Here is a 13,778-nt window from a genome sequence, read left to right as displayed (position 1 = left end):
CAGCGAATTTGTGCAAATGTGCATTTTGTCCGTCATTAAAACGGCGCCGGCGGCATCACATTACATTTTCATCAACAGGTTAGAAACTAGTTTGTTGTGTATGGGCGCTCAGTTTTTCCTGTTGTAAAATACATTTAGCCAAAATCTCATTTTATAAAAGATGAAATGCAATTATATGAACAGGCTATTTAAGTGTAGGCTATGTTTTGGCTATGACTAGATGGCAAATGCTAAACCTCTCTCTCAGGCGACGTCCCACATGTCTCAGTCAGACATCAAATAAATAAAATATGAGCCTTTATAGACATAGTGTTTAGCACTTATTCAAACAACAAGATGTTTGTTTACCCTTGCAAAACTTCGTTCAGCTGCTGTCTGCTGTGCGGCTGCTGCAGAGCTTCAGTTCATTCAGTCAAGATAGAGGGGGCGGAGTTATCATATAGAGGGGGCGGAGTTATCAGGTTTACTGACAGTTTGAGGATCGAACAAGATTTACTCAAGCTCTTTTTAAGAACTTTCATTGGCTAACTATTTGTAAAACAGACAGACAGCCGTAAAGAGTGACCAATAGCATTGATTTATTGAAGGAAATAAAACACCACCACCATCAACAAAAAAAAAGGGCACTTCGGAGTGTAAGGGCAAAAAGGGCATGTGCTCTGCAAAGGTTGAGCCCTACCTGTGCATGTGTCAGGTAAATGTGATGATCATCATTTAATCTGGTGTAATAGGCTGTGTTCGTTTCATCCTGTGTATGTATAATGTGTATTTTGTGGTTAGAGGTCGAGATGATCGAAGATGTTTGATCGATGCACGTGAAGGCATTACAAAGTCTCTATAAAAGAGTTTGGGTGCCACTACCGTGTTTGTGTTTGCTTCTAAAGTGTATTGTTTCACCCCGAAAGTGTGCCCTAACATTCGTAATAATTGGAAATTCTGAGAAATTGACACTTTATAAGGCTTTACAGAATCTTCTGTGAAGATATTTTTTTTGTGAACTATTCATTTTGAGTTTATTCACTTGGTTATATAATTATAGTGACCCCATGTGGGGAATTTGAGTAGTGTGATTGAGTGGTTGAGGTTGAGTGATACTAAATTATCACCTGTTATTTGCTGAACCATTCAGTTCAAAGCATTGAAGATCTTAACAAAGAAAATGTAAACAATTGATTGAATTAATAGAGAAAAAGAAAGCAAATCTAAAACGTGGTTCTGTGTCAATTGATTTATTTTGTTAACTGGCAACACGTGCTTCCGACCCCGAGATGAGACATTGGACCTGGCAGGTGTAGGCAGCATAGATAGTAAAATAAATGGACACAGCGACCCCATAGACTTCGACGGAGACCAGTGAAGTCAATTAGAAACACTCTCTTCCTGATGGCTCTTCCTGCATGACTGGGTTCATATGTGCTTCATGACGCAATCACGCAGAGGAGTTCCCACAGCGTTTCGACGCAGCTCGAGTTCCCTTGAAAGGGAACTTGATTTACTCACAGTCATGTGCTTCCAAATTCATATTTTCTGTCTTCAGTGGAATACAAAGAGGTTTTTTTTTTTTTTTTGAGCCCTGAAGTGGGCCCTGATTTTAGTTTCAAAACTATCATAAAAGTAGTCAGTTCTACTTGAACGCTACAGTACATTCCAAGTGTTCTGAATAATGATTGATTGGAATAGTTAGTCATGCTTATGAATCCTTGGAACATAAGCTAATGTGACAATCACAAACCGATGTCCCGTGTATTTTTTCTGTGGTAGATAGAGTTATCTGTCATCAGTGAAACTTCCAGATATGACACACTGCAACATGACAGATGTTGATGTGATTGAGTTTATTTTTTTTTACCTAATTAGGATTTACTCTAGTTTTAACCATCACTCGGGTATATAAATCTCTCTTAATTTGCTTCTTGAAAGTACCCTGCATGGAAAGAGTGATATGTCCAGACGGAAGTCATGCTGACTGCTAATCTTGTCCATCTATCATAAATAAAAAAGAAAACGATATATTAAGAGAGTTAATTTTCATAGACCCCCTGCAATAATGTCATGGACCCCAGGTTTGTCGACACTCATTTGGAAACCCTTGAAATAATGAAATTCGTTTTCTTTGTGTCCTGGAGAATGATGTTAAATGGAAGTAAAATATTCAGTCACACACAAATGTTGATTAGACTTGCGCTCATAAGAAATGATGAATCATTTCCCCCAGGCCACCAATTTTCAGTGTCACTCTGTCTCTATTGGAGAATTACAGTAATTATGTAATTATGTGTCAAATGGGGATATATCATGAATAAATCCCAAACCATTATTTTTTTTCTTCACACGTTAAGAAAATTACACAAAAAACTTGAATAAACACAGCTTTAAAAATGGTGCCAAAATGTCATTTGCTCATTTATAACCTTTTTCATAGCATTAATTTTCTGTACCATCTTACCCATTCAATCTCTTTTCAACCTCTTTTATATTCAGTTCTTTAGCTTTTTAACCCCATGCATAAATAACTGATATTATCCATATGAGTCATAGTCGATGAGTAAGATTTTACAATGAGCCTAAAATGTATTCATCATGATTTTAAAGTGTTTTCCCCTTTAAAGCTTTAATGAGCCCTTTGCATAAACACCACTGTTCAAATTTTATTCCAAAGTAATTAATACTTTTATTCAGCAGGTATACCATTCATTTTTCAAAAATGACATTAGACTAAATATTTTCATTTCAAATAAATGCTGTTATTTTAAATTTTATATTCAACAAAAAAAATTCGTCAAAAAAAAAAAAAATGGTTTCCACAAAATATATCATGCAGCAAAACTGTTTTCAACTATTGACAATAATGTGAAATGTTTCTTGAGCACCATATAAGCGCATTATAATGATTTCTGAAGGATCATGTGACACTGAGGACTAGAGTATCACAGGAATAAATTACATTTTTAAATATATATTTTTAAATATTACACAATAATACTGTTTCTACTGTATTTTTAATCAAATAAATGCAGCCTTGATGAGCATAAGAAACCTCTTAAGCTAAAAAAATGTCCTACCCAAAACTATAATGTAGGTTGACAGTGTCATTTGTTCAGTGCATTATAATTTTTTGTGCCTATTCCATATTAATATATTTTTCAATAAGATGATACAATAGTCACACAAAAGTTTAATTTAGGCACAATATTGCCAGTTATGTTAATAATAAATAACAGTGCCAGACAAAGTCACTCGACTGGTTCGTGACAGGCTCCAGTTCACCTGGCCAAGAACATGCTCTGGCTCAAGAACGTGAACTATTCTGTTGGAAAAGGGGTAGGCCTATATGGAGCCCTAGGCACAGGCCCCTGGTGCCATGACACACGAATTGAGGGAGGTGGTGGGTGTGCATTTATATTTCTCAGGTTGGCCAGCGACCATAATGGAATGGGGGGAAGGGGGGGTTATTTCGTGTTCCAGTTGAAATCACGTTCCAGAAAGTCACGAAGTCCCCCTAGTTTGGAATCGCATTCTTGAGTGGGGGTTCCCCTTGGTCCAGAGGGGGGCAGAGGGATGTCCTTTGGCACCAGGGCATGTCTGGAAATGCAGAAGAAAAAAGTAAACAATATTGTAGGGGAACAAATTAAGAATTTGATCTCGTTTTTGTTAAATCATTGCCACGTTGTACTATTCAATAGCCCCTTTCACACAGCAATCCCGGTAAATTACCGTAAAATTGCTAGAATGACTTTACCGGTAAATACACAAATATGCTGTTCAAAGAAGCAACGGCGTACTGGCTTATTACCAGTAAGAGACCATTAACACATCAGCAGCAAAATACCAGTAAATTCTGTCATCAGAAATGATCTTTAAACGCTGCGCGGTTCTCTTCATTCGCCCACATGAGGAGAAGCGCTTTAGTTTCACTTTCTGTTCAATTTGATAACATTTTTGACATCTGAGTGATAAGCATAAGGGGATGATCAAACAGAACGCGTTTTTGCTCTTAAAAACAGGAGTATCCAATAGTATTATAACTGCAGAGCCGCAACGCAGAGAAAAGGCGTCTGGGTCTCGAGCGCGACACGTTGAGAAAAATAAGACGTGGAGCAACGGACCATCTAGTGCATATTTAAATAGAAAAACTATTAAAAAGCTTACTGTAAACAGCGCTGAGTAAATACATCATCATCATAAGAACTTTTCCGTTGACCGTGACCGTTAAATGTGTAACAACCCTGACTTTGTATGTGATCATACCGGTAATCTTCATTCCGCATTCACACAGAGCACATTACTGGTAATTTACTGGTAATGTTACAACTTCCCTTACTGGTAAATAGCCGGAACCAATTTAACCGGTATTTTAGAAAAGCTTCTGTTCACACATGATCTCTTACCGGTAATTTACCAGTAAAGACTGTATGTGTAAAAGGGGCTAATGCCTTGGTTTAATGAATGAATACATTGTGGGAAAGGATTAGTACCTGGCCACAATTTACCTAAAACAAGGGAACTAGTTAACATGTCAGCTTATTATAACCCTACACTGTAACGGATTTCTGTAATTTGAACAGTATTTTACTGTAATATGTACAGTAAGATACTGTAAAATATGTATACAGTATGTTACTGTAAACAGCAAAGGATTATGGGAAAATATAGGGTCACTACTGTAATTCTTCACTACTGTAAATCAATTTACAGTAGTGAACTTGCCCGCGAAAAACTGACCAATGGCAAGAGGGATTTCTTTTCAAGTGTTTTTTTGAGGGGTGAAGTGGCAGTTAATGCACGGACAAAAGATCATGTAACTCACCAAAAAGGTTAGTATATAATTTCTATTTTATGTAAAATAAACATTTTCAAATGTTTTTACTTATGTTAACAGCAAACTAACATGATGTATCGTTTTGTTTTCGTCTGAATGGTTTTAGTGTCTTTTTTTCCTGACTGTCGTCAGAATGTTTTTTTTGGTGCCTTTATTACTGTCTTTTTTCCTGACTGTCGGCCGGGTCGCTGTCACGGTGATAATATTAACTGGTGAGTAAGTTAAGTTCACCTATATTAGCCGAAATATTCTTTAGTTAAAACTATAAAAAAATAATGGTTGTGTGTTCCTCTGCCTCTTTAACGCAAGTTAGCTCATCAGGCGGGCGGAGTCGACGGTAACGTTAACCGAGCTAACAGCGAACTCAACGTGAAATACTGAGGTAAAGTGAGATAGACGAAACCCTTGTTAAAGTGCGGGTTTTAAACAATATTTTCACGTAGGCCTATATGATTTATTTTCAGGTTTGTGATCTGGATAATGCCATCTGCAACGATGGAGTGTGTTGGAGCCTTTTCATTGTGATAACATCAACTGGTATGTAACGTTATGGTCAACTTCACCTAAATTAGCCGAAGTAAACTTATTAAACAGAGAAGCATAATAACTTTGGTATGTTCTGTCTCCTCTTTCACAACTTTTTGGCAGATGTACAGCGTAAATACTGAGTAAAACTTAGTTAAAGGGATAACGTAGTACACCTTAAACAGAAAATTATGTATGTCATCATTTACTCGCCCACAACGTGTTCTAAACCTGCATGAAGTTCTTTCGTCTGAACATTTATGTAAAATAAGATATTATTAAGATATAAAATAAGATATTTTGAATAATGTTGGTAAATAGTGGCTGGTCCGCATGGACTTCTATAATAGAAAAAATACTTTGGATGTCAATGGGGACCAGTAACTGTTTGGTTGCTCATGTTCTTTAAAATATCTTCTTTTGTATACAGCACATTAAATAATTTAATGGAAGTTATGAACAAGTTGAGGGTGAGTAAATGGTGACAGAATTTACAATTTTGAGTAAACTAACCCTTTATCCAACACCATTGTTAATTTCATCTTTTGTTTTATTTTCAAGTTTGTGGTCTGAATTATGTCGTCTGAAATGTCGGAGGTGTATTTTGGAGTCTTTTTTGTGATTGCCTTCGTAATGGTGATAACATCTACAGGTGAGTAAGATGACATCAACTAAATTAGCTGAAGTATGCATTAGTTAAGCAGGCAAACGTGTTCTTTTCTGTTCTTTATTTTGAATTTGCAGCGGCCATTCCCTCCGGACTGTACATCACTGCTGACGCTCTCCACTAATACACAGAACGGGTTGACGTTGGAGGAGGAAGAGGAGAAGGAGGAGGAAAGGGTTAGCAATATACCATTATCAATATAGCAAAGTTTTGCTAACTAATATTTTTAATGTTGTTTAATTGATTAAAAACTATAAACACCATACAACATTATATCTTACCTCATCTTCACCCCACATGTTATTGTTGTTAGTAATAAGTTCTGTTATTGTATTTTAGTTTTTTTTTCTGTAAACTATAACACTAAAAGGCTGCTGTGACTTTATCTGTTTCAGGAGAGTCTGTTCTCAAAGCAAAAACATGGATGCTGACAATGAAGGGCAGAATCATCATCCAGTTACAACTGCTAACAGACGACTCTTCAGCATTAGCGGTCTATTTTGTCGAATGCAGAATCAGGTAAACCAATATATATATATATATATATATATATATATATATATATATATATATATATATATATATTTATTTTTTTTACATTACATTACATTTACATGCATGCATTTGGAAGTCACTTTTATCCAAAGCAACTTACATTGTATTAAGTTTAATTTAAATTATCCATTCCCTGGAAATCTAAGCTACAGGAATATTGAAAAAGAATGAAGCTTTAATGATTTTAATGTAATGTATTATGGGGTAATACCATCCCTGTAGGTTAGGGGTGGAAATTGGCAAAAATTTGATGATTCGATAGTATTGCGATATTTGGGCCACAATTCAATATTATTGCGCTTCCTAACATTGCGATACAGCAAGTATTGCGATTCGATTCTGCGATATATTGCGATTCATGTCCCCCATATTATTCAAAGACATTACAAAAAATAAGACTGCTCAACTCACTACAAATGTCACATTAAATCTGTGAACATCTTCTACACATTTACTGGAGGCTAGTGCAAAAACTTTGTCCTTGAACATTCAGGACACAGGACCTTATTACAGAACGTAATTATATGAACGCGTCACCACCGCATTAGCACCAAAAACATGGAGATTTTATTTTAGAGAATAATTACACAACCTATTCGATATACTATAATTCTATAATTAAATAAACTAATCGAATATCCAAAAATTGTGACTCATCCCTGCATTTAATACCTTGTTTTTTTCCCAAAATCTTCACTTACGTCTCGATTTTCGAAGGGGATTATAAACGTTTCTTCCTTGGTTCGCTTTTATTTAGGCCTATTACATTCACATTCTTTACTGTGGTAAAGTAGAAAAACGTTGTAGGACAGATAGCCTACATTTTTACTTGCACGTCAGATTCATTTCAACACAGTTTTTGCTTGTTATTAGACATGTACGGCGCGTCAAGTTTATTTGATTTTTAGTTTCGCTCTCTTTGGCAGCGCAATTTCAAACATAGCTTAAATGTCTTGCCCTTGTGGAAGATTAAATTCACTTTTCATACCTTTTACAACAAGTAGAAAACATGAAGATATCAGAAAATAGATCGATGGTCTCTTTCCTCCTCGTGTCATCCCTCTCAAAGCACAGAGCGGTATGGCTTCATGTGGAATCACGTGTCTTTGTGTGGAAGTATTAAACGAAAGTTTTTTTTTTTTATATATAGATTTAACTTTTCTATTATGTAAGTTTCTAATATTTACTGATATGTATTTGAATGCTTTACAGGCTTTGTGTTGCTTCTTTGACGGAATTGCTCAAATAAAGACTTTTTTGCTCGAATAAACTACATTTTTTTATTTCAATTTTCATAATAACCCCCCAGCCACTGCAGGTAGTTGGTCCATTACCACCGCAGTGGTAAAAAAAACTGCCACCGTCACAGCCTTATAACCTATATTGGAATACTTTGCGCTACTGTATCAATATAATTGCGTGCGCAAAATATCGCGACACTGAACAGAATCGATTTTTCCCCCACCACTACTGTAGGTGGATTCAGAATCAGATGTAGTGCTTTTATTAACGCCAAAGTACATGCAGCATCAAGTTTGAGGGTTAGGGAAAATTCTGCCAACACCGGTCTGAAAAAATTATATTTTTTTTCCCTGCTTGTGTTTGCAGGTTCATTCTGAGAGTCAACCCTGATGGCACCAAACACCAAAGGCACAGATCAGATGGAAATCTGGAAAGGTCCAAAGAAAAGCATCAGCCTGAAACCCTCAGTGTTTCTCATCAGAGAGGTTGTCAACTTTGACTGGCAAAATTACTGAAATGTAACAACACAACACTGACTTTGACTGTATTTTATTGTTTTAAGGCCTGTTTTGCTTTTCAGTGTGTGTACGTTTTTGCCATGCTACAGATATAAATGGTCACCAGGAGATTAATTCTATGGACTTTGGAGATGTTGCCTTTTTTTTTCTTCAGCTAGTGGCTCCTAAAGGTCAAGATTTGTAATTTGTACTTCTAAAACAAAATGTTCAACGATTAAAAAGAATATTATAAGGACAAATGTTTGTGAGTTATTGTGATTTTTTGGGGGGTGGGGTAAACATAAATTAAAAAAAGAAAATTTAAATGAAAAAAACAAACAAAAAACAATACTAATACTGTAAATGAAAATACGGTAATAATACTGTAAATGCAAGTACAGTAAATGATACAGTATACTGTAAGTGAAAATACAGTAATAATACTGTAAATGCAATTACAGTAAATGGTACAGTATACTGTAAGTGAAAATACAGTAATAATACTGTAAAACATTTTACAGTAACTTACTGGCATCCAGCTGCCAGTAAGTTACTGTAAAATTTACAGCAACCTCTTTACAGTGTACCAGTCTACTGATACTTTACTAACACTCTAATGAGAGTTAGTAGACATGTAGCTGCAACAATACTTATAATCAACAGAACGTGTTAAAGGGACCATCAAAATAAAGTGAAACCAAATTTTTTAGCTTGTAATGTGCGGAGCTCCGTATAAATATCAGCATTTTGGACCTTCGATGGGTCAATTCAATTTAAGCATCAGAGCTAGCTGTATATTTTATAATTACAGCATCCTACAACTGACTCCATAGCTCAACTAGTCAAATTTCATTATCTGGAACTTGCTATAAAAAGAAGTCATAAAATACTTTGAAATAATCTTTATGCAGAAATTCAGATGAATTGGTTAACCATTTTTTAAAACCAGGTAACCACTTAAGCTACTGTCACTGCTAAGAGAGATCCTTAGGTCCAGTCCTTGCCCACCCAAGGCTTCAGATTATTTAGCAGTGATGCCAAGACAATTCATTGGAAGCCCCACTAGTTTCTCAAATGCCAATCTTGTTATAGCTCATCTGGACAATGTGGATTTGGCTGAAAGTGGCATTAATAACTTATGCGCTCAGTATTCCTGGCCACTCTATCAATCAGTTTGGGGACAGCAGAAAGCTTGGGTAATTTGCCTGTGTCCAATTGAGGGTAATTGAACTGAACTCTGGGCCAAATCGAGGATCAATAGAGTGGAAGATATAAAGCACGCCGTTTGGTGTGGCTAGATAGCATGCCCACATTCATCTACCAGATTTATTTAGCTCCACCCTGCAATAATCGCTGATGCAGAATAATAGGCATGCACCAGGAGCACAGCTGACAGCGTGGGAAAGCTGCACCTGCTTCCCATTGCATCCCATCACTGTGGCCATAAATTCTTATTTAAGCTTCCTAGAAAGTCTGTAACAGGTTTGATGTGTAGCACATGTGCTGTATCTTTTCACAAACAGGGCTGTGACAGATCTGGGCCACCTAGGACAACAACCCTTGCCTCTAGTTGAGAAGGTGTCTGCCCCTTCATAAAAACCAATGAAGGAACACATTTATCTTCAGACCCACGGATTCTCCTCCTGTTCTGTCTGGTTCTTTTTTGTTTTTATTATTATAATCATTATTAACAAAACGCATAAATTAACCAAACTGGAGGTTGTTCTATTTTTTAATTGTTCAAAAAAGTTTGAAAGTGTACACATCCTGATCTCAATGTAAACGTTTTTTATTTTTTTAAACATGTTATAAGTTAGTTAATTATAAATATCATTATAAATTGGGTTTTTGTACCATATCATGAACAAATGTACCACGTACAACCTGAACTAACATTGCCATGTAACAAAAGGTCAAGTTTTCTGATATTATAAGAGAGTTATTGACTTTGACACCAAAATGGTTAAAGTGTACTGTCCGAATGTAGTGACACACATTTATGGTAAAATATACTTTAATATAATTTCTATTTAAACGTCATGTATTTAACAGGTGTTAGGTGTTTTCAGTATTTTTGACCAAAACAAGTTCGTTTTTTTTTTTTTACTTCATCGGAATGTTACGTAATTTGGTAAAGGTTTTGGCACTTGCTATGTGAAAAATAACATTTAAATTATGGGCATGATATGTAAAGGTTAAATGGTCCTGATAAAAATTGTCACATTTGTGCTCCTTGTGGTCAAAAGTGACCCTATTGAAAATGAATGGGAAACAAATTTCATCTTGTGGAAACGTTTGGTACTGCGCCCAAACTAAATCTTACTGACTGTCATGATTGCTGTCTTGTGTTTTAGTCAGTCTTGGGGCACGTTTATATAACAATGTACTAAAAATGTACAATTATTTCCTTTGTGGTGTTCGCGTACAGGTGACAACATTGTCAAAACGATCCCCGTTAAGACAGACTTAAGATTTATAAAGAAACACTTTGCACCTATAGACTGAATACGCATGACTTCGCCGTCTTCACAAATTCCGTTTTGTTGTTTACACGGAGACAATTCCGGTATCATTTTCAAAAGTTTTGCATTTTCAAGGCCCCCATAACACAGTTGTTGTGTAAATAGGCCAATTCACACCGCACAGACAAACGCCAACAAACAACAACAAAGTCTGTCGAAGTCTGTTGGATCAGTGTGTCACCCCTGTCGGCGTCTGTTGGCGTTGGTTGGTGTTTGTTTTCAACTGACTGAACATGTTCAATCAGCGTTTGTTGGGTCGTGGAATGTCTGAGCAGTGTGATATGATTTTCCAACAAACAACAACAAACTCTGAAGTAATCTGACCTGGCCACGAACCGTTGCAATGACGATGAGGCAAGTCCCATGCAAAGACTTGCGTGTAGGTGCTGGGCGTGCTTAGTAAATTATCCTTGTAGTGAAAATGACAGGTTTTTGGACAAACCAGAAGACAAGAGCAAGGAGATATTCGCCAGAGCACACTGGACAAAGTTTGAGCACGCACACACAAAATCTGAGCAAGAGCAGAGCCATATTTGAAAACAGAGACTTGAAAACATATTTGAAAACTTATGTTCAGTAAGCTTTGTGCGAGTGAAAGAAATCCGCTTGCGAGTGGAAAGATTTGTTACATGGATTCACTCTCGCGGTACAATAATGCGCTCTCAACATTTAACGTCTCAAATGAACTATAAAGGGTAGAACTCTTTTGTATTTAGAGTCTTTACAGTTGTCATAATGAGACGATAATAAAAAGCAGCAATCTTTTATTTTTATTGGTTAAAATGAATGGAGAATATCTTGTGTTTTTCCGTGGGTGCTCGAGTTTGTCGGTGTCTGTTGGGGCAGTGTGAACATGACAGTTATTTTTGATAAAATCCTTTGCCTAGTTTTACTTTTGTAATTTTGTTTAATAAACATCTTACTGGATTCGGATCCAATGCTCCTCCTTGTCTACAACAGCTACATTACACTGAAAGTTCATTTTTTGAGATAACCCAAATTTTCTCTACCATGCTGGATATCAGCTTCTGGGCCTAATCCTGACTGATGGCCATCCATTCTTGCCTTAATAGTAACTGGAGTTGATCACAATTTGTGCGTTAATAAGTTAGGTCAATAATAAAATTTAGTTCATGGTTCTCTGATGTAGGTTAATGGTCACATGACATGCATCTTTTTATTAAGTGTTTTATTTTGATTGTTTCTAATTATTAGTTTTAATTTTAAATCTGTATGATTTAATTACTTAATAGTACTAGTAACTACTAATATATATAGCTTTTTCTTTAAACTCACGAACCCCCTGCCGTTCCATCATGAAACCCAGTCTGGGAAACTCTGACATAATGTAATATTCAATGCACTTCATGTTGATAACAAAGGATATAAAATACTTTCTTTTTCTTTGTATTTTCATATCAGTATGGTACAAGATTATCCTATTCAAATCAATGAAGTAAATGAGTTAGGTGAAACGTAAACTAAAAGTATTCAAAAAGTAGTCAGATTATATTAAATTAAATGTGCAATGTAATGGATTACTGTCACATCAATGGATTACTGTGGTTGCAGCAAGGGCTGAGTTGAGGCAGGATCTAAATGCAGTAGTCAACTTTAATAAACACTAAATCAAAACACTAAAGATAATGCGCAGGACAACCACTAAACAAAAACATACTAATAGACATAAGAGCAGAACAGAACAGGGGCTGAATGCGAAATCGCCACCTAAACCCTCAATCACTATTCTTTATGTTAGTCCACTAATACTGTTAACTTGAAGGAGTGAATGAAAACGAGTGAGCGAATTCGGACAGCCGTTGAGCGTACATCGTTTGTACACTCGTAATTGCAGTGCATTGTGGGATTGAATAAGTGCACTCAATTACGTGCACCTCAATACACTCTGGGATCCGGTTTAAAAAAAATTTGTGGTTTCAGGCTCCCAAAATGCCGGATCCGTCTGGACAAAACGCCGATATGATTTTAACATATATAGCTAAACGCGTCTCAGTGTGGACAAGGCATAAGGAAGACAGGAAGTAAACTCAGGAACTGAGAACACATAAAACTAAGCCAAAACAGAAGAATTTGTGGGGGGTCTTTTCATGTAATTTAGAATCGGTAATTCACTACAATTTGTAGTGATCTACCGAGCATTGTCTACGTGGTTAAAATCCAGGGAATTGCCTGGCCAAGAATCCAAAATTTCAAAGTAATAACCTCCGAGCTTCATTATCACTCTTGCCTTGTGATATCAGAGAAAATATCTTTGCACTTTGACTCTGCTGTTCAATCCTTGTACTTCCTGCATTTCCTTGATGTTTTCCTTGGAGAGAAGTGGCTTCTTTGCTGCCCTTCTACACCAGGCCGTTGTCCAAAAGTGTTCGCCTCACTGTGTGTGCAGATGCACTCACTCACCTGCTGCCAATATTGAGCAAGCTCTACACTTGGAGAGGGGCTGGAGAGGGAGAACTCTGTAGACACACAGGAGACTTTGAGCTGGGCAGAGCCAGCAGGGGCACAAGAAATAAAGCACACAAAGGAGTTGACAAAAAAACAAAACAGTCTTTAATGATATGTCCAAAAAGGGAACACTCAGGAGAATCTCTCTAAATATAACTCACAACCAAACATTGACGATACCAGACTCAGAACTAAGGAAACTCAGGGCTTAAATGCAAGGGGAGAGTAATCAAAGTGCACAGGAACAGGCGTGTGGAACTAATTAACAGTTACGGAGACTTAACTGGGGAACAGAATGCAAATGAAACCAATACACAACAAACACGTTGCAACTTGTGCTCAATACAATTACAGTACACGACTTTTCTTTAGGTAAAGTACTTATTACAGTTTTCCCCCTTTTAAAAGAATTTCATCTTAATCATGGCTTTTGTTCATTTTGATGTCAGCCTCAAAAATATCAAAATGAATTTTAAACCTGTAAT

General features: G+C 36.4%; 1 long non-coding RNA gene across 4 annotated transcripts; it reads left to right on the top strand.

Annotated features, from left to right (window-relative positions):
* Nucleotides 1–4,528: 4,528 nt before the first annotated feature.
* LOC309506102 lies at nucleotides 4,529–8,565 on the top strand. Of its 4 annotated transcripts, none has more exons than XR_014208636.1 (8): nucleotides 4,529–4,814; nucleotides 4,926–5,031; nucleotides 5,133–5,201; nucleotides 5,284–5,356; nucleotides 5,906–5,996; nucleotides 6,089–6,187; nucleotides 6,407–6,530; nucleotides 8,175–8,565. It is a non-coding gene; the product is annotated as an uncharacterized lncRNA (long non-coding RNA). The 4 variants fall into 4 exon arrangements; XR_014208637.1 differs by having other exon boundaries at nucleotides 5,129–5,201; XR_014208638.1 differs by having other exon boundaries at nucleotides 4,529–5,031.
* The last annotated feature ends 5,213 nt before the right edge of the window (nucleotides 8,566–13,778 follow it).

The sequence above is a fragment of the Leuciscus leuciscus genome (genome assembly GCF_965113295.1).
Source record: "Leuciscus leuciscus genome assembly, chromosome: 9".
Taxonomy (NCBI): domain Eukaryota; kingdom Metazoa; phylum Chordata; class Actinopteri; order Cypriniformes; family Leuciscidae; genus Leuciscus; species Leuciscus leuciscus.
Note: the sequence above shows the minus strand (reverse complement) of the source record. Positions and strands in the feature narration are given on the sequence as shown.